The following is a 23,616-nucleotide window of genomic DNA, read 5'->3' on the forward strand; positions in this document are numbered from 1 at the left end:
ACAGGTAAAGAAAAGTAAATTTATAAAGATGAGCTAACTTATTCATGGATGGAGACCTAGTTAGGACTGGCATAGCTCCCTCTGTGCACACTTAACCTATATATGCCTATTTAACCTTTAAACCACTAAAGCATTATTTCTGTTTCACAAAAAAAGAAGCAAAGGCATCAAAGGTGCTAAGTTGGCTGCTTGAATCTTCCAGAGAGTTGTCCATTGTCTGAATATATTCGCAGATACTGTTTGAAGTCATCATTCTTCACCATTCTCTGATGACCCTGTACTTCTCTAACAACCATCATGTAAGTTGGTTTCAGCTAGGCACCCTTAACCCTGGTGTTTCCTTCTATCCACTAACTAACAACCTTGTTTCTCAGCTACAAATTCCCACTAGCCCCTGCTACATATAGAAATAAGTAGATCATTATACTCAGTGATAAAATTCTGTTGTAGTGATCTCTATACCTTCAATGGCAGACCTAAATAAATTCTTCTCTACTGTGATTTCACAGCTATCATGATTTCCTAGATAAAGTTGTTTTTGTTTTGTTTTGTTTTTTGGGTTTTTGTTTGTTGGTTGGTTTGTTTTTCTGCAGCCATTGGAGAGATGCAGGAAGTGGTGCTGAAAATCCACCCTTGACCACTTTGATATAGCAATGCCTTCCTTGCCAGAGTTTCTTCTTTACCATAGGAGCACAGAGCCAGTACTGAGCCACTTTTGTGAACAGCTTGTCTCTCTGACTGACTCTGTTCTGCTGTAGGCACTGTGATGTCTCCTGAAGCAACCCTCTTTTTGTAAGAGCTGTCCTAACAAGTGGCTCTCAAAACGTCTGGTAACCACTGCCCTAATTGGACCCATCCAGTCATAGCCTGGAATTAGGTGGTATAAAAGGATAACAATATAAATATTAACATAAAAGCAGAGTAATGAATTGATAAGAATTCTTTTAGATGTTTATAAAAGATCATAGTCTATTAGTGGTTTCACATATTCAAAATACCTTTTTTGTTCTGTGTTTTAAGTCTTCCTTTGAATATTTTCTTATTTGCAAGTCTGTAGAAGAATGGTTTCATATTTTAGAATATCTTTGTTTTTAAAATCTGGAAGGCATAGAATTGTGCATAGAAGACAAAGAGTGGAGCTCATAATGTAAAAGTGACCCTAAACTCAGAGAAATGATTAATTATTAGAATGATAATTACTTACTGTAGCTGTTATTGTTATGTGAATCTTGAAGAAAGGCAAAGATTTTAAGCATCTTATTTTATTCCCCAACAATTCTATTCATTTGAAAGCTCACCTTTAATTAGTTGGCATTAACTTCTGTATCATTTGTATTCATTGCTTTCAGGCTTACTGGCTGAAACAAAAGAAAACAAACATACCAGAAACACTCACTGACATGTCTTCAAGTATTAGAAGATACATTTCTGATAGAGTATTTCCTTTCTATGCTACATTCTAGTCATTATTACTGTACAAATAAAACCTTAGGGATGAATACATAATGATGGTATTCTTTGTCTTATGAGAAAATATCCTATTGATTTTTAAATTTTTTTTTCCATGCTGAGTGCTGACATAATGAGGCCATCAGAGAAGAGGAAGATTCTGAGCATAGGTAGAGAACTGCTGCTGAGAGTATAGGGAAAGGCTGGGTCACTTTTTCCTGGTTGACAATCTTGAATACTCTACACAGTATTACAACAGGAGTTGCCCAGGCAAACACCTGTATTGATGACCAAGTATATAGCAGGAAGGAGGCCTGATGGGCACAGCGCAAGTGGCAATGTGCCAAGTGGAGTGGTTGTAAAAGGGAAGAGCAAGAACTCCCCTCCCCCAGATTAGGACTTTTAGTATTTTATCAGATACTTTTGCAGAAAGAGACTTGGCAGATTTGGGGTTGATTGCAATGAAATCCAAAGTAACAAAATAAATATAATTAGCTTATTGTGATTTGTTAAGCTGAGCCAAAATGTTACGTGACATATTTTAAGACTCACAGCACCATGATAATTCATAGTCTATGAAGAAGGAAATGGACACACAGAGATTAGGACTCATCCTTGATTGCCTCACTGGAAAACTTTTAACCTTGACATCTATACCATGTTGGCTTTCTAGAATTCAGGAGTAGGATAAGGATGAAGAACTATGGAAGCCAGGCATATTTAAAAGAAGGAAATTGAAGAGGAACTTTACTCCAAATCAATCAATCAATAAATAATAATGGTCATATAGTGGCAAATACCTGTAATCTCCACACACAGGGAGGCAGAGGCAGAAGGGTCACCAGAAGTTCCAGGTCAACATAGTCAACACAATGAATTCCATTGAGGGATACAGAGAAAGACCTTATCTCATGAAAAAAAAAAAAAGAAAGAAAGAAACAAAATGAAATGAAATGAAGAAGTATACACAGATGAGATGTAGCTGTATCTTCATCTGAGACCTACATAGATGACCACTGTAAAGCGTGTGGTAGCAAGACTTTAGTTTTGTTACCAATTGAGAAGCCTGATGTGGATACCTAGAAGCCAAGCAGGATAGCAATCCCAAGAGGTATAGCATGCTTCTGATTCAAGGTTAAGATGCTTTGGGCCTATTATTTTCCCCTCTGTTCCTGATAATAATTGAGAATCCCAAACACAATGAATCTGCACCAAAGCACACCAGCAAGGGGAGCTACAGGAGCTTCAAAGAACAGACACAAGGGAATAGAGCTAGGCCCTGGCTTACACTGGAATAGAGACATCCAGGGCCAGAGCATCATGATCCAGTGCCCTCTTATTTTCTTCTGAAAATAACAGAACAGAGTCTGTATCATGATACTTCTCTCTGTGTCACTGTTATCCTCTGGGGCATCCAGTTTGGCAGTTTTATCTGGGCATTTTTCACTTTCTTCCACAAATTTCATTTTAAGCTCTTTGGTCAGGTCAGCAACTCTCCTCCCACGTTCCCTATGATATGAACAATGTCTCTTGCCAGAAACTTTTTGTTCTGGAAAGCTGTGGACAGGAAAACAAATCCTGCTCTGACAGCATCTCCACAGCCAGCTGTTGCCTACTCATGTCTTATTTTCCCTGCCAAACTTATACAGTCTCCAATTGGAAACAAGCTGAAAAGCAACATTTTGTATTCCTGCTGTTTTCTCTGTTGTAAGCCTGTTCTTTCAAGTCATTAAAGTTGTGTGTAATCAGGTTTGTTCCACTTGTATCACTCCATCTCGTGATAGCTATCAAAAAAAGTACAAATCTATAGGTTTGGTGCATTTGGGGAAACACCCTGTATCCCTGTCCCGCTTGATAGCATGTGAGGCCTGTCATACGATGCTCACTTCCAGTCATATATTTTTCCTGAAAGGAAAATCAAATTACTATTTCAATTATTTTCTCCCTGCTTCATTCTGTGGGTAGTTTCAACTGTCCTGTGACAGGCAATTCTTCTCCAAAAGAGTGGGTTGTTGTCTTTGGAACATAACCATACCTACTACTAAAACTGAGGTAGCAATTTGAGTAGAGTGATTACCTAATGTATATAAGGCTCTGGGTTCCTTGCCCTGCCTGGAATAAAATAAGATATCGTGTTATTAGATGATAAGGGAGTTCTTGCTAGAGTTTGAGGTAGCTGGCCAGTGGAATTTGGTTGGTGTTATGGTTTGAATGTAAAGTATCCCCCTTAGGCTCACATGTTTGAACATTTTTCTCCCCAGCTGGTGGTGCTGTCTCAGAGCTTTTAGGACAGGAGGTACAGGTGGCAGAGAATGGTGGCCTTTGTGGGTTATAACTTGGCTCCACCACCTGTTACATTGTTTGGTTCTTGGTTGGCCCCTATGTGAGCAACATCGCCTGCAAACTTCCATCTCAGACTGAGAATATTTCTCCTATGCTGGCTTCCCAGCCAGGCTCAGCCAAAAAAAGGAGCCAAATAGACCCCACTTCATTTTTTTTATTTTATTTTTTCTTATCAGTTACATTTTATTAACTCTGTATCCCAGCTGTGTCCCGATCCCTCATTCCCTCCCAGTCCCTCCCTCCCTCCCTCATCTCCACCGTGCCCCTTTCCAAGTCCACTGATAGGGGGGGACCTCCTCCCCATTCATCTGATCCTGTTTTATCAGATATCTTCAGGACTGGCTGCAAAGCCCTCCTCTGTGGCCTAACAGGACTGCTCCTCCCTTTGGGGGTGGGGAGGCCAAAGAGCCAGTCATTGAGTTCCTGTTAGAAATAGTCCTTGTTCCCCTCACTTTGGGAAACCAATTGGTTACAGAGCTACCACAGGCTACATCTGAGCAGAGGTTCTAGGTCATATCCATACATGGTCCTTGGTTGAATGTCAGTCTCAGAAAAGACCCTGTGCCCAGATATATTTGGTCCTTGTGGAGCTCCTATCCTTTCCCCATCAGACTAACTCCCCTTCTTTCTTATGATTCCCTGTACTCTGCCAAAGGTTTGGTCATGAGTCTTTGCTTTGAAAACACTGCTAGTTAGAGTCTTTCAGATGCGCTCAGTAGACTCCTGTCATACGTTCAATGCACATCCCATCTGTCTTTCTAAATGAGGATTGATCATCTTACCCCATGTCCGCTCAATTGATTATCTTTTTTAGGTGTATAGATTTCATTATGTTTATCATATCTTATAGGTCTATATAAGTGAGTATATCCCATGTTTGTCTTTCTCCTTCTGGGATATTTCACTCAGAATGATCTTTTCTAGATCCCACCATTTGCCTGCAAATTTCATGATTTCCTCCTTTTTGATTGCTGAGTAGTATTCCATTGTATAAAAATACCACAATTTCTGTACCCATTCCACCGTTGATGGACATCTGGGTTGTTTCCAGGTTCTGGCTATTACAAATAGAGCTGCTATAAACATGGTTGAGCAAGTGTCCTTTTTGTGTACTTGAACAAACTTTGGGTATATACCTAGCAGTGGTATAGCTGGGTCTGGAGGAAGCACTATTCCTATTTGTCTTAGAAAGCGCCAGATAGCTTTTCAGAGTGGTTGTACCAGTTTACATTCCCACCAGCAGTGGAGGAGGGTTCCCCTTTCTCCAAAACCTCTCCAGCATGTGTTGTTATTTGAGTTTTTCATCTTGGCCATTCTGATGGGTATAAGGTGATATCTCAGGGTTGTTTTGATTTGCATTTCCCTGAAGGCTAATGAGGATGAGCATTTCTTTAAGTGTTTCTCTGCCATTCGATATTCCTCTGTCGAGAATTCTCTGTTTAGCTCTGTTCTCCATTTTTTAATTGGATTACTTGGTTTGCTGCTTTTCAGCTTCTTTAGTTCTTTGTATGTACTAGATATGAGTCCTCTGTCAGATAAAGGGTTAGTGAAGATTCTTTCCCAATCTGTAGGCAGTTGTTTTGTTTTGATGACAGTGTCCTTTGCTTTACAGAAGCTTTTCAGTTTCATGAGGTCCCATTTTTGATTGTTGCTCTTAGAGCCTGTGCTGTTGGTGTTCTGTTCAGGAAGTTGTCTCCTGTGCCAATGACTTCTAGGCTGTTCCCCACTTTTTTTTCCAATTGATTTAGAGTATCTGGTTTTATGTTGAGGTCCTTGATCCACTTTGACTTTAGTTTTGTGCAGGGTGATAAATATGGATCTATTTTCATTTTTCTGCATGTAGACATCCAGTTGGTCCAGCACCATAGACCCCACTTCTTACATCACTTCTGTCAGGTATTTTGTCATGGGGATGAGAAAGATACGAAACAGAAGTACCAATGGGATAGACCATAGTCTAATTTTATGATAGTATAGAGATTCAGTATACAAATAATATATAATTATAATGACATATAATTGTATAAGAGAGAGAGAAAGAACTAATAGTCTTGAGAAACAACAAAACTGTCTAGCCTAGTTATAAAACTTTCTGTTACATAATGGTCCAGTGAGGTTGACTTGAATGTGTGTCCATACGTACACATGTAGACTTTACAAATAACTGCAGAATGAGCATGTCATCAAGGCTTATAATCAAGCAAGCACTTTGAAAATATTTTTTGGTCTGTTCTCCACAGATTGCCATAGACATAGCAGCTCAGCAAGGATTGAGGCATATGTTTTTTTCCCAGCAAAGAGCCACCTGTTATATATGAATGGATGCCCTCTACTATGTACAATGTTTCTCTAAACCATTGCATCTGATGTGGATCATCTAGGCCCTTGCTGGTGTGTTTTATCCCCAAGAGATGATGCCAAGTGCTGGCCTCTCTTTCTGGTTTATTAGTCCATAGCACATCTGAGCTGAACAAATGGACCCAAAGCTTCAAGGGCTTAGCAGGATTTACAAGCAATTACTGGAGTTCTAAAGGCAGTACATGCTATTACTGAGCATCTTCGTACAGAATGTGAAGCTGTTGTAGGCGCTCTTGGAGGGTCTTTGCTCTAGCTTCAAGGTTGTTGGAAGAGAGACACAAACAACATTCATGCACCCACTCATCCTCTCACCTTGGACTTCTCGTTCCCTCTAATGCATAATCTGAAAATTGGACATACATTTATTGTGAAAAAGTTTTTATACTTCAACTTTTACCAGTAAGATGGTTCTTGAGACCAAAAAGTATTTAGGAGTAAGTTCCATTCCTGCAACACAAGAAGCATCTGTGTATGCCAGGGAAGCAGCAAACAGATGCTTCCAACCACAAGTCTCATGGTCATTTCAATCTAAGTCCTTTCCTTTCCTCTCAGTTCTCTGACTAGAGCCCTGAGGTAAGCGAATGGGTTGCTTATTCTCAAGGTGTGCATTTGTAAAGTGACTTGTCCTGAAATGTTTGAGCATTAGGGGAAAAGATGTACATAAAACACACAGCACAATGGAACAAAAATTTTCAGATTTAGCTATATAAAATGTGTCTGGCAAATTGGACAAGTAGGTGCCTCTCTGTTTAAAGAGCTGCCACCTTTGTAAAACTTGCTTATGAAGACATTGCAAAAGAGATTAGAAAATAGAAAGTCAGAAGGAAGAACTGGATGGGCTATCTCACTCATCTTTCAAGCTATTCCTGTGTGTGTATACATACTTAAACAAGCAGAATCCTACGGTAGTTAGGTGGTTTCTCAATTGGGTTCCACCGTGTTGCTTTGAGACATAATTTGGAACTCATAAACTGTCTAGACTGGCTGGCCAGTGAACCCTTGGATCCCCTGGTCTCTGCCTCCCAGAGCTTGGATTACATGTACACACAGCCATGCCTGATTTTTTTTTTTTTATGTAGGTACTGGTGATCCAAATTCAAGTCCTTATGCTTACAGAGAAAGCACTGAACTAGCTCTCCAGCTACCAAGTTACTTACACATTGTAAGAAATGGGAGAGGGAAGTGAGTGACAAGTAGTAACATTAATGGGAGAACAGTTTCTTCACCACAGCAAGGGCATGCCAGGAGGAAAAAAGAGTGCCCACCTGAAACAAAAAGGCAGAATAATTGTTTGATGGCTCCCACTTACTATCATCAACATTTCCTACATCTATATGTTTTTAAAAACACTACTTTTAAATGATTCAAACATTCCAACGTGTAGATGATTTATTTCACCATTCACCTATCACTGGGCATTTAATTTGTTTCTAGTGTTTGTCATAACAAATAACTCTCTGGTAAATATCTTTACTTGAAAGCATCTGTATAAATTTCTGATAATTTCCTTAGGATATATGTCTACAAGTGGAACTAACATTTCAAAAACCGTTTTCTGGGTCTGGAAAAAAGGCTCAGCAGCTATGCTTGCATACTGTTCTTTCAGAGGACCAAAGTTGAGTTACCAACATCAGGTGGCTTGCCACTGGGTGTAACTCTATTTCAAGGGATCTAATGACCTCTCCTGGCCTCTGCAGGACATCAAATGTGTCCACAAATGATTTTGAGATTCTCATTGTATATTGCGCGTATGGAACAAACTAAAACATAGTTGCATACTGTACAACAATGACTATGTTAGTCTCACAACCCTCTTTTTGAAATAAAATACTATTAAAAATTAAGATGTTATTTAAATTATCAATTATTTGTTATAGCATTAGAGTATTTGACTCAATAATATTTTTTCTTATGTTTACTTATTGTTACCAATTTATCTTTTATGTATATTGGTTCCTGCCCTTATCCCAAATATTTAAAAAAAAAACAATATTTTAGTTTGTTTATTTAACACTTTTCAAGAATTTTTCATATTAGCTTAATTTTCGACAAGTGGAAAAGTGAGGATAGGCCCATGGTACCAGGCTTTCTATAATTGCTAACTCTAGATAATGGAATTACAAAAAAGAAAAGATATGTGAATAGAAGATCTTGAGTATGTATGTGTATGGCAGGTAGTTCAGTTACATAACTTTCCAAAAGAGAACATTGTGAGAATTAAAAAATTTTAGAAATATTTAGGATCATCCTGTAGGGCTTGTAAAATCCTGGATTAAGAAATCAAGCCCTCATTCAGTGACAGGTGTAAAAACATTAGTTTCTCTCCTGGACTAAGCCTAAGTCTTTAAACTCTGGTTGCATATGAAAATTAAAAGTGCCAAGGCTTGGGTCTTTCCATGGGATGAATAAATCAAAAAAACACTAGAGAGAGACCTGGCTTGAAAAACTAAGATTGAGAACAAATCCTTTGAAGGATAGTGTGTCTGGAATCAAATTTAACTAAAAGCAGACATGGAAGCAGAAAGGGAGAGGAGGGGGAGGGGCAGGGAGAAGAAAGGAGAAAGGGGAAGGGAAGGGGAGATACAGAAACTCAAGGTAACCGGATCAAAAAAAAAAAAAAAAAAAAAAAAAGCCATGCAATGATAGCATAGTTACTTTAGAAGGTATTTTAGTTACTTTTCTATTTCTGTGATAAAAAACAGTTATTTAGGCTTACAGTACTAAAAGGGTGAGACTCCTTCATGGTAGGGAATCCTGGAAAGAGGTAATGGACATGGCAATGGGAGCAGCTGAAAATAACTCATTGCTCCAACATCAAGTAGAAAGCAGAGAGAGAGAGAAAAGAGACACACAGAGAGACAGAGAGACAGAGAGAGAGAGGGAGAGAGGGACTAGGTTTAGAGGGACTCTAAATTTTCAAAACCTACCTCCAGGGACATACTTCCTCCAAAAAGATCATTCCTTCTAAGCTTTCCAAAGAAGTACCACAAACTGGGGACTAAGGTTTCTAATGGGGGATGTCTTATTCAAAGAAAGTAGTAACAAGGCCTGCTCTAGGATGTTAGCCTTGGGAGGCAATGGAAGGATGCATGCAAGAAGTAGTAACACCATGCAGTTATCCATAACTGAGAGGATGAAGGTAGGAGAAAAGCCTGACATTTGAGGGAACAGCAATGTAGGAATGATGAGTTACAAGGACTTCTGGAGCAAGGAGGCACTCCAATTGTTAGCAAGAAACTCATACAAAGATCTCTGGATAACAACAACAATAAAAACTAAAATTATAAAATGGCCAAAGAGGATAGATACAGCATTGAGGCTAATACCTAGTCTACAGGAAAAAACTTAATAAACCTTGGTTCAATGAGTTATTTTTTTAATAGAGGGGCCACAAGACATCCAGGATCTCCTCTCAGTGAGTAGAGGGAGAAGGACCAAGAAGAATAACCAGGTGCAAGAACAAAATGATCGGTGAACACATATTTATTACGTTTCATGAACTGTGTGACAGAGTATAGGTATAAATGAAGAAGAGATAATCATACTGTATCAGAATAGTAATTCTACAACAAAGTGAGCTAAAATTTATAATTGTTGAAGAAATAGTAAGGAATCACTAAAAGTACAAATCATTGCTGGAATTTGTGTGTGTGTGTGAGAGAGAGAGAGAGAGAGAGAGAGAGAGAGAGAGAGACTAGGTTTGATACGCCTAAATTTGTGTCAAGTTCCTGGAAAGGAGACAAGAAAGAATGGAACAAAGAGTTTAATAATTATAATGAAGTTAAAAGAAGAAATGGAAGGAGGAGGAAAGGTAGATATCAGTCACCAGAAAACAGGCAAGCCTACCCATTCTCAGATATGGAAGAGAATCAGGTGGGAGTCAAAGGCACAGAATAGAGAAGGGACTTGGGAGCTGGAGTGACTAAGGCTAAACTCACTTTAGAAAGAAGGTGAGTTATTATCTAAGAATGCTAGCTTCAGATATCATTTGATTTGATTTCACTGTTTTATTCTTAGTCTTCTCTTATGTTTTACACCCTGACAGCAGTTCCCCCCACCCTCCACTCTTCCCTGTTGCTCCCCCATCTCCCCTCTCTCCCTGGATCCACTCCTCCGTTTCCCTTCAGAAAAGAGCAGGCCTCTCAGGGATATCAGCCAAGCATGGCATAACAAAATACAGTAGGACTAGGCACAGACCCACCTATTAAGAATGGATGAGGTAACCCAGTAGAAGTAAAGTCATCCCAAGAACATGAAAAAGAGTAAGAGACATCCCCATTCTCACTGTAGGAGTTCCACACAGACTGGAGTGTCTTCCATGGAGCCTGCATAGGAAGGCATGAGGGACTCTGAATATGTTATGGTTGTGTAGCTTGATGTTCTTCTGAGTTATGCCATTTTTAAAAGTAAATTTAAGGCACAGAAATAAGGTCTTGAAACATCATTCTCTGATGGTGATAGTGAAGACTAAATTAAGGCTATAATAGAAACTTACAGAGCACCCAGGCATCAAGCTTTAAAATACAATCAGCATTTAACATGCTGAGCTGGAGATGAGGAAAAATGAACAGAAAGGTCCCAGGGTACTCTGGTTACCTGTTGCTATGTAACACATGGCCCCCAAAGTTAGCTTCTTCAAATGTCATTCCTTCACGGCATGGCTTTACTGGATCTTCTAAAGCACAGTCTCCTGCAGTTTGCCATCAAGGCGAGGGTTGGGTTGCAGTCTTTTAAGAGAATGTTCTGATTCTAAACCTGTTTGTTATTCTTTCTTTGCAAGACAACTTTTCATATATTTTGTGGTGGTTTGAATAAGTATGGTCTCCAAAGACTCATGTGTGTGAATGCTTGGCTCAAAGGGAGTGGCACTATTAGGAGGTGTGGCCTTGTTGGAATGGGTGTGGCCTTGTTGGAATGGGTGTGGCCTTGTTGGAATGGGTGTGGCCTTGTTGGAGGAAGTGCTTCACTGCGGGGACAGGCTTTGCAATCTCCAATAAGCAAGCTACACTGATTGTGTCACACAGTTTCCTTCTGCTACCAGTAGGCAGATCAAGATGTGGATCTCTGGGCTCCTCAAGCACATCTGCCTACATGCTCCCATGCTTCCTACCCTGAAGATAATGGACTAAACCTCTGAAACTAAAAGCCTGCCCCAATTAAATGGTTTCTTTTTTTTCTTCTTCTTCTTTATAAGTGTTGCTGTAGTCATGGTGTGTCTTCAAAGAAATGAAACCCTAACTAAGATAGATGTTATACAATATCCTCTTATCTTTGCTGGACGCTGCTAGACTAGTTATCTTGGAGTCTCTATATCATGACAACTAGTGCCATCAACATGCCCAAGCCAACAACACACAATGGTGAAACAGAAGTCATGGCTTTTTGTTATCTAATACCTGAATCCACCGTGCTTCCTTAATTCTTTTGGCAACAAAAAAATCTCTATGGTAAAAGATCACACAATACCAGTAGGCAGAGCTCACTGAGGATTTTCTCTGACTGCCTATTAGGTTGGGATTAAATAAGGTATTTATTAATGAATATTCTAAGCAGTATGTAAGTTTGTTCCTTTAAAAGCCTTTTCTAATCCTGCTCGTCAAACTACATTCCGCCAAGAATATTTTTTAGTAATTAACTCTCTGGAGGCTAAATTAAAAGCGTTTATCTTCAGAAGTAGATTCATATAGGTACAGATATCAGGAAGGAAAGCATAAACATAAAAACGAACGAAAGGAGAAAGGAATGAAACATGGACAAAATTAACCTGTGATGTGGGTCTGTGGTGAGAAAGAGCGAGGGTGGAAGTTTAGTGGTTCTGGTTCCCAAAAGATGAAGTGAACATCCAGGAGCTGGGTTTGTGCCAATTTCTTGGGTATCATATTGGTGGTCAGCGAGGATACTACAGTGTCGACTTTGTGATAGTAAATAAAGATTGCCTGCTTGTCTCAAGCAACAAGCTACAAACATCCTGTTTTTTGATTAATGAAGGCAATGGGGACTATTATGGTGTTTCCCAACTGTATTACTGGATCGTTGCACAATTATCTAGGACTATAGACTGAACATCAACATTCCCCTAGCACTAGGGCATGATTTCCTGTCAAACTGTGGCAGGGAAGATATTAAAACTTATCCAAAATCACGAGCTGGAAAAGGCACAATCACAACAGCAACCATGCTTCACCTGAAGCAAATGTAGGCTGAGTCGCCCACCTGTTTAGCCGCAGGGGTGGGGATAGGTTCGGGAGCCTATCATTAAGAAAGCAAGGGAAAGAATCCAAAAGTCAAAATATGAATTTGAAGTGAGGATGGTGGTATGTGAATGAGTTAGGAAGAAAAGAGAGGAAAAATTTAGGTGGTCTAAAATGCAGTTTAAGGAAAAAAAAAAGAGAGAGAGAAATTGAAGAAAATGGTGAACTGAGAAAAATAATAATGTCATGTATTTAATCATATGACTCTAGTTAAAACATTTTATAAGCATAGAGGGGGTGATGATCTACACGTAAGTTCTCACAGAGAAAGAGAAACAGTCGTTTCATGAGATGTGATGCAATAGAGGCTGTGTGGTAACATGCAAAAATAGTTGGTAAGGATTGATCTTTCATTTCTGGCATGATATAAGGTCCTCAATAAATCTTTCTGTTTGAAAGTGATATTCATTGGTAAGATTAAAAAGAAAAGAATGATCTCTGCACATCTTGTCCCTGTGACCTAAAGGGAGCGATGACCCTTTAATTTGTTCTCTAGACCTAGGTATTTTAAGAGTGAAAGGAAGTACCATTAATAACCTGCTGAAACAGAAACCATAGACAAAGGCTGCTCCTAATGAACTGAAATTTATGCTTAGCTACTAATGGACAATAAATAAGTAAATGAACAAATGCATATGCAGTCAACAATAAAAGAGTAAATGGACAAATATATATGCAATTTTAAGTTTATGAGTCCTTCAAGTGGAAATAAATTTATTTGAATAGGATGATCAAGAAAGGACTCAATGTTGATAACATTATGCTAACAACTAGAGAATCTAAAGGAAAAGGATGTAAAGGGGGAAGGCAGGGGCGCACAGTCAGCCATATACTGCCATGATAGTATGATATGCCGGGCCAAGAATAGAAAGGTGTACTTTTTTCTGGAAAAACTCCAATAAACAGAGGAACACAGTTTAATAGAGAGCGAGGTTGCACAGTATTTTCTACTAGGTGCAACAGGAAGCTATTGGCATTATTGCAGTCGCCTATGCGAGTGCTGAATACATGTTAAACGGGCAAAGTGGCATGGCTGCTACATTCAAAATATTTCAGTGAAGACTGAGAAAGATGAACAAAGTAAGTGTAACCTGGAACTGCAATGATCAGACCTGATAACACAGGCACAAGACTAAAGGAACCAAAAATGGCTCCCAGCATTCTACCATGAGCCACATGGTGGGCAGTGGGAGGATTTCTAAGAAGGAAAAAAAAAATATTTCCTGCAGGAAGACATCTAAGCAGGCGCGATGAGACAAGTGCTTCAAATTTTAAAGCATAACTCCAGTTTGAAGCTAAAATGTCCTCTGTCAGTCAGAATAGTTTGGCTGAAACTAACAGGACTGACTCCGAGATGCCTTAGACAAATGTAGTGTATTGGAAGGTGATCTGGGCTAACGAGGTGGTGGTAAGGCAGGACTCACAAGTGAATGGCTTGGAACAACACTGAGAGCAAGTGATATGAAAACTAATTTTCAGTTTCAGATTTATACATACACCTATGCATTTATTTTAAATTAAATTTATTTTAACAGATACATGGAACAAAACCTATAAATGTTCTTAGAGTTGCCATGTAATTTTTTCTTTTTTCCATTTATTGAAATAGACATATATTGTTTATATATTATATATACATTCATTCAATATGTATTTTATATAGCATATATGATATTGTATTAATAAAATTGTAATATATAAAGCAGAGGAAAAAGAGTCCAAAAGAAGGCACAAGAATCAGAGACACACTTGTTTACTTACTAAGAAATTCCATAAAAACACTAAATTGGAAACCATATATATATGCAGTGGACCTGATGCAGACTCATACAGGCTCTATGCATGGTGTTTAAGTCTCTATAAATTTGTATGAACGTTGATCACGTTGCTTTAGAGGACCTTGTTTTCTTGGTATTCTCTAGCCCCTCTGATTCTTATATTCTTTCTGCCTCCTCTTCCTCTGGGTACCCTGAACCCTGAGGGGAGGTGTTTGATGGAGACTAAGTGTTGCAAGGTCTATCACTGTCAGTAGAATGTCTAGCTGTGGTTCTCTGTATTTGTTTCTAATTGATGCAGGAGGCAGCTTCCCTGATGATGGCTCAGCAAGACACTGATCTTTGAGCATAGCAGCATGTCATTAGAAGTCACTTCATTGCTACATGTTGTTGCTGTTGTGATGGTGGTGGTGGTGGTATTTAGACCAGTATTATTTGGTTTTACCCTAGGTCCATGGGCTATCTAATCTGTGGTCCTTGGTCACCCACACAGTGTCAAGTATGGGTTCTTTCTAATTGAGTGGGCCTACGGCAAATTCATTGGTCCCTCCCATAAGCTATATGCCACAGATGCCTTAGTGTGTCATAAAGGATAGCATTGTAGATCAAGGAGTTTCTGGCTGAGTTGGAGCTCATTATTCGCTTTTGTAGCTATACAGAGTACCTTCCTTTAACAAACACAGTTATTATAAATGTTATATACTATATATAGTTTCATATATATGTATGTTTATATGTGTAGATATATGTAGGTTTCTACTATATTAGATTTCCATACTACCCTTCAAATGACCTTTCATTTTAACTGTCTCTTCTCTCCCACTTTACGCATGAAACTCTTGTTCAAGACACCATCCATCCAAAGCTATCTATTCTATTTTCCTTTCCTAACCAGATCCATCTGTCCCCCTAGTCCCTTACCTCATCTCTAACATCTCTGAGTTCTGTGACTTGTAGCTTGGTTGTCATTGACTTAATACCTAATATTCACACATATACAAATGCAACCCACATTTGTTTTTCTGGGTCTGAGATACCTCACTCAGAATGTTTTCTTCTATTTCCATCCATTTAGTTGCAACCTTTATAATTTCATTTAATAAATGGCTGAGTATGTGTGTAAATGTACATTTTCTTGATCCATTTTTTACTGTTGAAGGACATCTAGATTGTTTCCAGTTTCTGGCTGTTATGAATACAGCAGCAATGAACATGGATGAGCAAGTGCCTTTGTGTGAAAATGAAATGAGAGTGATACAGGTGTATATTGAGGTATATCTTTCTGAGGAACTACCACACTGGTTTACACAGTGGCTGTTGGAGTTTGCACGCCCACCAACAACTGATGAGTGTTCCCCTTACTTCACATCATTTCCAATATGAGTTGTCATTTTTAAAAAATTTATCTTATATTTGGATGGGCATAAGTTGAAACATCAGTGTAGTTTTGACATGCATTTCTCTGATGACTAAGGACATTGTTTCTTTAAGTGTTTGTTAGCTATTTGAGTTTCCTCTTTTGATAATTCTGTTTAGATATCTTCTATACCCCATTTTCTAAATTGGGTTATTTGTTTTCTTGATATATAGGGTTGAGTTTTTTGTTTGTTTGTTTGTTTGTTTTTGAGTTCTTAATATATTTTGGATACTAGCCCTCTATTGAATGTGTAGTTGGTAAAACTCTTTTCCCATTCTGTAGGCTGCCAAATGGTCTGAATTACAGTGTCATTGGCATGCAGAAGCTTCTCAGTTTTGTGAGCTCTCATTTATTAATTGTTGATCTGAGTTCCTCTGCTGTCAGTAGTGTTTTATTCAAAAAGTTGTGTCTTGTGCCAGTGGGCTTAAAGCTATTCTCCACTTTCTTTTCTATCAGGTTCAGTGTACCTGGTTTTATGTTGAGGGTTTTGATTAATTTGCAAGTGAGTTTTGTGTAGAGTGATAAGTATGAATCTATTTGGATTCTTTTACATGCAGAACCATGTGTTGAAAAAAAATGTATTTTTTTCCAGTGTGTGTTTCTCACTTCTTTATCAAAAATCAGGTGCCATAGGTGTGTGACTTTATGTCTGGGTCTTCAATTCCATTGATCAACATGCTATTTTTGTGCCAATACCATACTGTTTCTATTACTATAATTTTGCATGATTTAGGAAGGAGCACCTGAGGTATCCACAGGAGGCAGATAACAGGGGGACCTACCCAGTTCTTGTTAGCCCCCTAGGAATGCCGACAGAGAGTGTGGACAATCCACAGGAGGAGGTCTGCGACACAGCTGGAGATGAGAATGGTTCATTGGACTTGGTAGAATGGACGGGAGAGTGAAGATCTACAGTCAGGCAACCTGATTTCTTTCTAAAGTGGCCCGTGGGTTCTCAGGGAATACCTATTTAATTTGGGTACTGGGATTAAGCAATGAATTGGGGCAGTGAAGTTTGAAGTTAAGATCTGTCTAATCCACTGGAGAAAGAGGCAGGGAGGAAGGACAGGCTGAAGCTGGCGGTAGCTGAAAAAGCTAGGGATGAGGCAGGTGGATTGGATTTGGAGGAGAAGAGAGATAAGAGAAGATCTGCACATAGCCTACCTGTCTCTCTGGTCAAAGTGGCCTGTTGCCATGTGATAGGAAATGTTTAAATCGGGTTAAATATACATATCTCTCAAATCTCAAGGAGTCAAAACCCTTTCTCCAAGATTTCCTGTATGCTGTATCTCTCCGTGGTCTCTCTCAGTGACAGCTCATGGGGCTTCTTAGTCTGTCCCTGATAAAGTTCCTCCCTGCCTCCAGCCCTAAACATCTGTTCAGGAAAGGAGTATCCGAGTTGGTTTGAACTCTGTGTCAATACATTTCCAGAACACAGACAAGAAGAAAATGTGAAGAACAGAGAAAAGCTGCCATTTGGCCAAAACCTCATCTGAGTTGCACTGGGAGAAGAGACTAAAAACTGAAAATTCCAAAGGCAGAGCAGCTGGGATCCCACAGCCACCTGTGCACCTGGGAACATCTCGGAGCTGGGGGTGGGTATGACTCACCCCGAACAGTCTTCTTAGAGGGGCAAGGCCAGCTCCCACTTTCCTAAATGCAAGGGGAAGAGCCATTTCCCACAAATCACTTCACTCCATCTGGTTATAAAAATAGCACAAACACTAGCATTTTTATCAGACAAAGTTAATTTCTTTTTCAGTCTGCATTTGGTGATAATTTGGGGGAATTATTGAACCTGGGTCCTCTCCACTGCACTGGGCTGATTTAGCTAATGATCTGTTAATGAGTTGTTAATCACTTATTCAAATTGGGAGGGTTGGGTGACTGAGCAGGTGCTGAAGCTGAAGAAAAAATCTGCTTGAATAAAACCTTCCAGTTCCCACTTCTCTGGGAGAAGGCTCTTCCTTTCTTGTGCATCCCATTTCCACACGTGATAGTAGAATCCTGAGCACATTAGGTTCTTGGTGTCTCCCAAAATACTGGCAGACTGGATCCACCGGTCTCTAGTGCCTGACTTATTTGTTGATATGGAAGGGATTTCTCTGCACAGCAACAGTTTGGCTATCCCAACTGGAAAACCACTGAACTTCAGAAACAAAGGATAAACCTAAAGATAACAAACTATAAAATTCTGTAAAACTGTGTCCAAGCTTATGGTAATATGGAGATTTTTCACTGGGATTCTCTCATTTGATCAGATACAGCAACGAAATGATTCTGTGGGAGACACAATGAGGGCTGTAAAGGTCAAGATACTTCCCCAAGGCCAATTAACTGGATAGTAATGGGAAGAGATTTCAATCTAGATGTGACCAACCTTAAATCCTACACATCTTCCCAGTGTCATATGACCTATTCGCAAATCTAATGTAAATAGAAAAAAAAAAGAATTAATGTCATATATTCATGCATAAAATATATCATTTGCTCCCAAATTAATATTTATTAAGCTATGGACAGGAGAAAAATCTTCTTTATGCAAACAAGGATGTTGTTTTGAATAAATATGCCCAAGGGTATCCCCATGAATTACTGTTGAGTATACTCCCCAAGTGCTGTTCACACTCACCAAAATTGGGATTTTGTTTGTTCTACTTGTTGCTATTGTTAACCAGTTTAATAATCTAGCCTTTCTGCCCAGAAAGAACTTGATGCATAACGTTAGAAAGTGAACTGGAAAAGAAAGACAGTGCTCTTTAAAAAAAAAAAAAAAATGCACACATTGGGAGAAAAGAAAACTGTCAACTCACTCTGGAGAAATTAAAAGTAGCTCTGTACTTCAGTGTACCTGTATGTATCCCTAGCAAACTCTGGTAATGTATATTAATTGTACCTGTCCTGACCCATTGTCCTTACTAGGGTACACAAAGAAAAGCATCAGTATGCAAAAAGCATTTGTTAAAAAAAATTAACTTATTAAAATTTAACTTTTAATTTAAAATTAAAAATTTAACCTTAAAAATAATTAACTTATTTAAATATAAAACTTATTTAGGCACTTGTATTATTAAGCTTTTCTTCGATATTTCCTTGAAGGTTCCTTATCTACAATTGACCATAAGTAGTTAAAAAACCTGAGACTCGAATCCCATCCCTACTGACAAATAATTCTAACAACATTGGCAAGTATTCAACATTCACACTCTCCAGTGATCCCAGTCGTGAGGATGAAATGAGACACCACGAGATGTGGTGTCGATGTGTGAGCATCAGCTATTGTGACTGTTGGAAAAAAATTCTTGAATGACAGTTTATGTCCAACGGTTCTAGATTAATAATTCTCTCTTGCATTCTATTCACGAGCTACCAAAATGATACAGAAGGAACATACTAAATAATAATAAAAAAAATGTTTTGTAATTTCAGGTAGTCTTAACTGAACTGAGAAACTTTGCTTCAAAGTTCCTTTTTTTTTCCCTCACTTAGAAGGTTTCTTGCCTTCAGCGTAAGACTTCAAGTTATCGCCAGCAATCTGAAAAAGTTCTAAAGCATGTCATAAGAAGAGTAGAGAATACCTTGCGTAAAACTGAGTCGTTTATATAACTCTAGATGTAAAACACTAGTATAGGGCATGGACAGTTGTTATCATGTAATTGGCTGATTATCTGAATGGGTACTCCATCTGTGACTTCCGTGGAGGACATCGAGGAGTGAGGAGAGATGGACTTAGAAGATGACACACCATTTTCTTGTTTGGTTGTTTCCTTGTGTTTCATGATTTATTATTTCCACATTCAATTATTTGCCTGAAATGAGTTCAAATGGAAGAGGACTTTAAAAAGAAGAGGAGGAGGAGGAGGAGGAGGAGGAAGAGAGGCCATGTATTTAAGACTAGTTTTCTTCAGACACCTAAATTCTGTCATTAACCTAGAGAAGAGAGTGTTTAAGGTATACTTATAGCAAGTTTTGTTCAATACAACAAAAATGGGAAATTTTAAGATAAAAAAGAAAATGGGTAAAACTGCAATTGCAGTGGCATGTGTTGGATTGTTCTTTTACTTAACTCCTTGTTGACAAACAGAATTTAAAGGAATCAGAAACACACATTAACAATAAAATTAGAGCTCCTGGCTCACAAGCACTTGCCTGACACACATCTGTAGGATTTATGTAGGAGGCTTGAAGACACCGATGGTGTTCATTGTAGTTTTTTTACAGAACCAAAGGAAAATTTTGTTTCACTCTCTAATCACATCTTCTGGTACTAACTGCATGAAAACAGCTTGATTGAAACTTGGGTTTAACGAGTGCACATGTTTTTATCCCCATCCAGGAATTAAAATAGGCTGTGAAATTTCTGTGTTGCTGATTCCTGTTAGACATGTAAGAGCCAGGAGCCCAAGCTCCTGAGGAAAAGCTTCTCCACAATGATATTTTCAAGTGGGGATTGTTTTCACCTGGATCAGAAAATTCTGCTCACCCCCATCCCTCAAAAGTACATGCATTCGTTACATTAATCGGGGAGAGAGGGTTAGGAAATAGAAGCAAGTTATTAAATAAGTAAAGACGGATGGCAATTGAGGTGCCTGTTTGTTTCGTCACTACAAAATGCAGATGCAGAGAAAAGCCCTTATCAGTTTCCAGGGAATGGTTTGTCCTGTCATGGTGGATGCAGTCGTAATGCTCCTTACAGCTCTCTCTGAGCCAGTACGGTGACACAGTTCTAAACAAGGGGGTGGAGAAGTCTTTGTCACACCTGTCACTGACCAGTTATTAACATTTTCCAACAAGAGCATTAGGGGAAAAATTCTGAGTGGTCAATTTGTATTTCAAGTGCGAAAACAAAACAGAGAAAATGTACTTAAAAGCAAGGTGCTTGTGGCAAGAGCTGGTATGTTAAGTATGCTTTAGTTTGGGATGCCTTTATTAAGCGCCATCTATGAGACGCCTTTCTAGCCCCTTGATTGTTCAAGGAGTTCATTGTCTGCTAGAGAAAATGGTCAGGCAAAAATAAATGTATTCAACAAACATTTGTCAAAGCAATTTGAACACACACAAGATACAAAGGAAAGATTGATTAATTCTCAGGGAGAAAAAAAAAAGAAAACACTGACATGTTTGAATTAGATACTTGACCGTGAGAGATAAATGCCTGGCAGAAGATGTGGATGGGAGCTCCAGGCAGAGAAGGTTCCTGGGTAAAGGCTGGGAGGTGTGAAATATCAAAGAAGATTCAGAAATGCCTGTTTCTACACTGATGAAGTGTAGCAATGCTGGGAAGGACAAAAGAGGGGTGAGGACAGGTGGAGCATTATTAAGGTGAGTCATGTGTTGGGAAGCCACTCACTCCTAGGCGTAGTTGGGGTGTTTATTTGATCAAATATAGCACATACAGATTAACCTACGAACTTTGCAGTGAATTCAATAAAAGTGTGGAAACAGACAGGAGAGATATTGCAACAAGTGGGGGTGAAATGTTCTGGATTAAGATAGAGGCAAAACTACAGATAAAGTGATGGTCGAACTAAAAAATTGGTTTTAGAATTTCTAGGTTGTGCTGTAATTTTCTAAATAAAAAAAATCAGTTACAAGGTACACTGTGTGTGGAGGGGTGTGAGTGTGTGTGCATGTGTGGTGAGTGTGAGTGTGTGCATGCATGTGTGTATGTATGTGTCTTCTCTTAGTTCCCACATCTTCTGCCTTGAGGGCACATTAAGTAAGAAGTCTAAATCCTGTGTTCTGATTCTCAGTGGCTTCTTATTGATGACCTTATTAAAATCCAACTGTTTTCTTTGAGATTCTGCTCTTTAACTAGATCATTCTTAAAATAATATTATCTACTGGCATCTATTTACTCTTTTTCATCTATCAAATAGTCTGTTCCATGAAGTTTAAGCCATTGGATATTGCATTCCATGTTATAATCAATGAAAGCTCTGTCAAGATTCCAGTCTCAATGTTTATTGCCTCACATTCCCTAAGGGTGATTGATTGAACACTTGGCTTTGCTTTCTTGACCTCTTCATCTCAAATACACACAGGTTTAACTTTTAAGCCTGGCTATGTAGTTCAGGCTTAAACATCCCCAAATACCTATCTCAAGCATCCACCTCTCTAAGCAAAATGTTTTTATTTCCATCTTGCTTACCAAGTGACTTTTTCTTCAACCTTACAGTCAGCTCTCTCCATCATTCTATTTCAGAATAAGGAATTCAGAAGACTGTTCTGCATAAACTAAGCTTATGTTTGTTCCTGATGTGTGTTGTCTTCTTTCTTTCAAACCTGGACAATGAGTGAAGCCACTCATATGTCAGCTCTGTGTTCACCTGAGTAGCTGAGCACAGATGGAGAAGAACACAGTCATACAACCCTATGTCCTTCAAAGCAAACTGGGTCTTCTAAAAGACAACATAAATCTACTATTTCTCATTTCAGTGATTAATACTATAGCTAACTCTGTAGCCGGTGTTATAGAGAAATCAGTAGCGAGCAAATAGGAACTCTTTCATCTTTAATTTTCAAGATATAAAATTTTTCCACTGTCTACATCTTCCCACTCTGGCTGTTATGTGATGCTCTGGCTGCTTGTACAGGTTTGCATAATATGTTTCTACCATCTCATACTGTCAGACCAAGTGAAGGACAACACTATTCTAAAGCCCACTTTCTGGAGTGACAATATCTCTTTATTTATATTCTGACACCAAGTTTCAGGGAAATGGAATTTACTATGAACAACAAACTAGAAACAAAGTACAGCAAACTCTCTCACTTCGTTCACATTTGTCTTCAGCCATAGTGCCACCTTCATTCTCCTCTTTACAGACATGTCAAAGTATGTATCATGCAATCAACCCACATGCTACTTCACCCTGAATACAGTTCTACAACTCAATTTCACTGACACAGCTTTCACTGAGAGAATTTTCTCATCTTCAAAGGGCTAAACTCAGAGAAGAACTCACAATTTAAAAGCTGAAACTGTTTTATACTTTGGACCACTTGTTCTAGTCTTACCCGTATGGCTGTTTACTTCCTTCTTCCTGAGCACATATAAGGTGTTCTGCTTGGAACAGTGAGTGCTGATGTGGCCCAAACTCAGTCTTCAGCCTACTTTTTCTCTCAGGCCATTTGGTGGCATTGGGCAGGGTGTGAGGTACATTTAGATACATAAAAATATAGATTGTATATTTTCAGCTTTGTAGGTAATATTTTTGTCACACCTATACATATCTTCTGTAGTAGGATGTAAACAACCTGAGTCAAGATATCAATTAATAGGTGTGGCTGTGTTCTAAGAAAAGTACATTAAAAAAAAATCAGGCATCAGGGGCTGGAGATACCTCTCAGTGGTTAAGGTGCTTGCTGTAGAAGCACAGCGACCTAAGTTTGGGTTCATAGCATCCAGGTAAACGACTATGTAGCCAGTGGAGGGTAATAAAGATGGACCTTGGATAGGTTCCTCTGACCGCTGTACCCTATAGACAACATGCATGTATATACCTCACACACACAGACACACACACACTAAATAAAGCAGATAGCGGCAGAATGTGTCCCTGGGAACTTACAAGAACCAATTCTATATTTTCACTTGAAGCCATGGCTGTGATGCATATCTATCTAGAGATGAATAAAAGACTGGTATGCATCTCTGACTTTTCCCCAACATTCCAAACTGACTCTAAGAATTTACATTTTAATCTCATTTTAAATTTTCCACACAGTGTATTTTGATCATATTCTTTCTCCTCTCCCAGGTCTTCCCAGATCCTCCATATTTCCCTCCCCATTTAAGTTCTTGGTTTATTTTCCTCTTTCTCTCTCTCAAAACAAAGTTTAAAAATAAAAACAAAAACAAGAAAGGCAAAAAAAAAAAAAAGCAAACCATTTGACCAAACCAACAACAAAATCCCAGAAAAATATACCAAGTCTGTTTTGTGTTGGTCAACCACTCCTAAGGACCTCAAGTGTGGTTGATATACTCAGTGTCACTCAGAAAAAATTGATTTCCTTCTCC

General features: G+C 38.8%; 1 long non-coding RNA gene across 7 annotated transcripts in view; it reads right to left on the bottom strand.

Annotated features, from left to right (window-relative positions):
* LOC132648924 (uncharacterized) overlaps positions 1 to 23,616 on the bottom strand; it is a 191,117-nt gene that overhangs the window by 2,816 nt on the left and 164,685 nt on the right. For 3 of the 7 annotated variants that reach the window (XR_009587314.1, XR_009587310.1, XR_009587319.1), the window contains exon 2: positions 1,299 to 1,358. This is a non-coding gene — a long non-coding RNA (uncharacterized LOC132648924). Of the gene's footprint in view, positions 1 to 998; positions 1,052 to 1,298; positions 1,359 to 7,307; positions 7,414 to 23,616 lie in introns of those variants that run through there. The other 4 variants (XR_009587312.1, XR_009587318.1, XR_009587322.1 and 1 more) reach the window with 3 other exon arrangements.

This window comes from Meriones unguiculatus, chromosome 1 (assembly GCF_030254825.1).
Source record: "Meriones unguiculatus strain TT.TT164.6M chromosome 1, Bangor_MerUng_6.1, whole genome shotgun sequence".
Taxonomy (NCBI): domain Eukaryota; kingdom Metazoa; phylum Chordata; class Mammalia; order Rodentia; family Muridae; genus Meriones; species Meriones unguiculatus.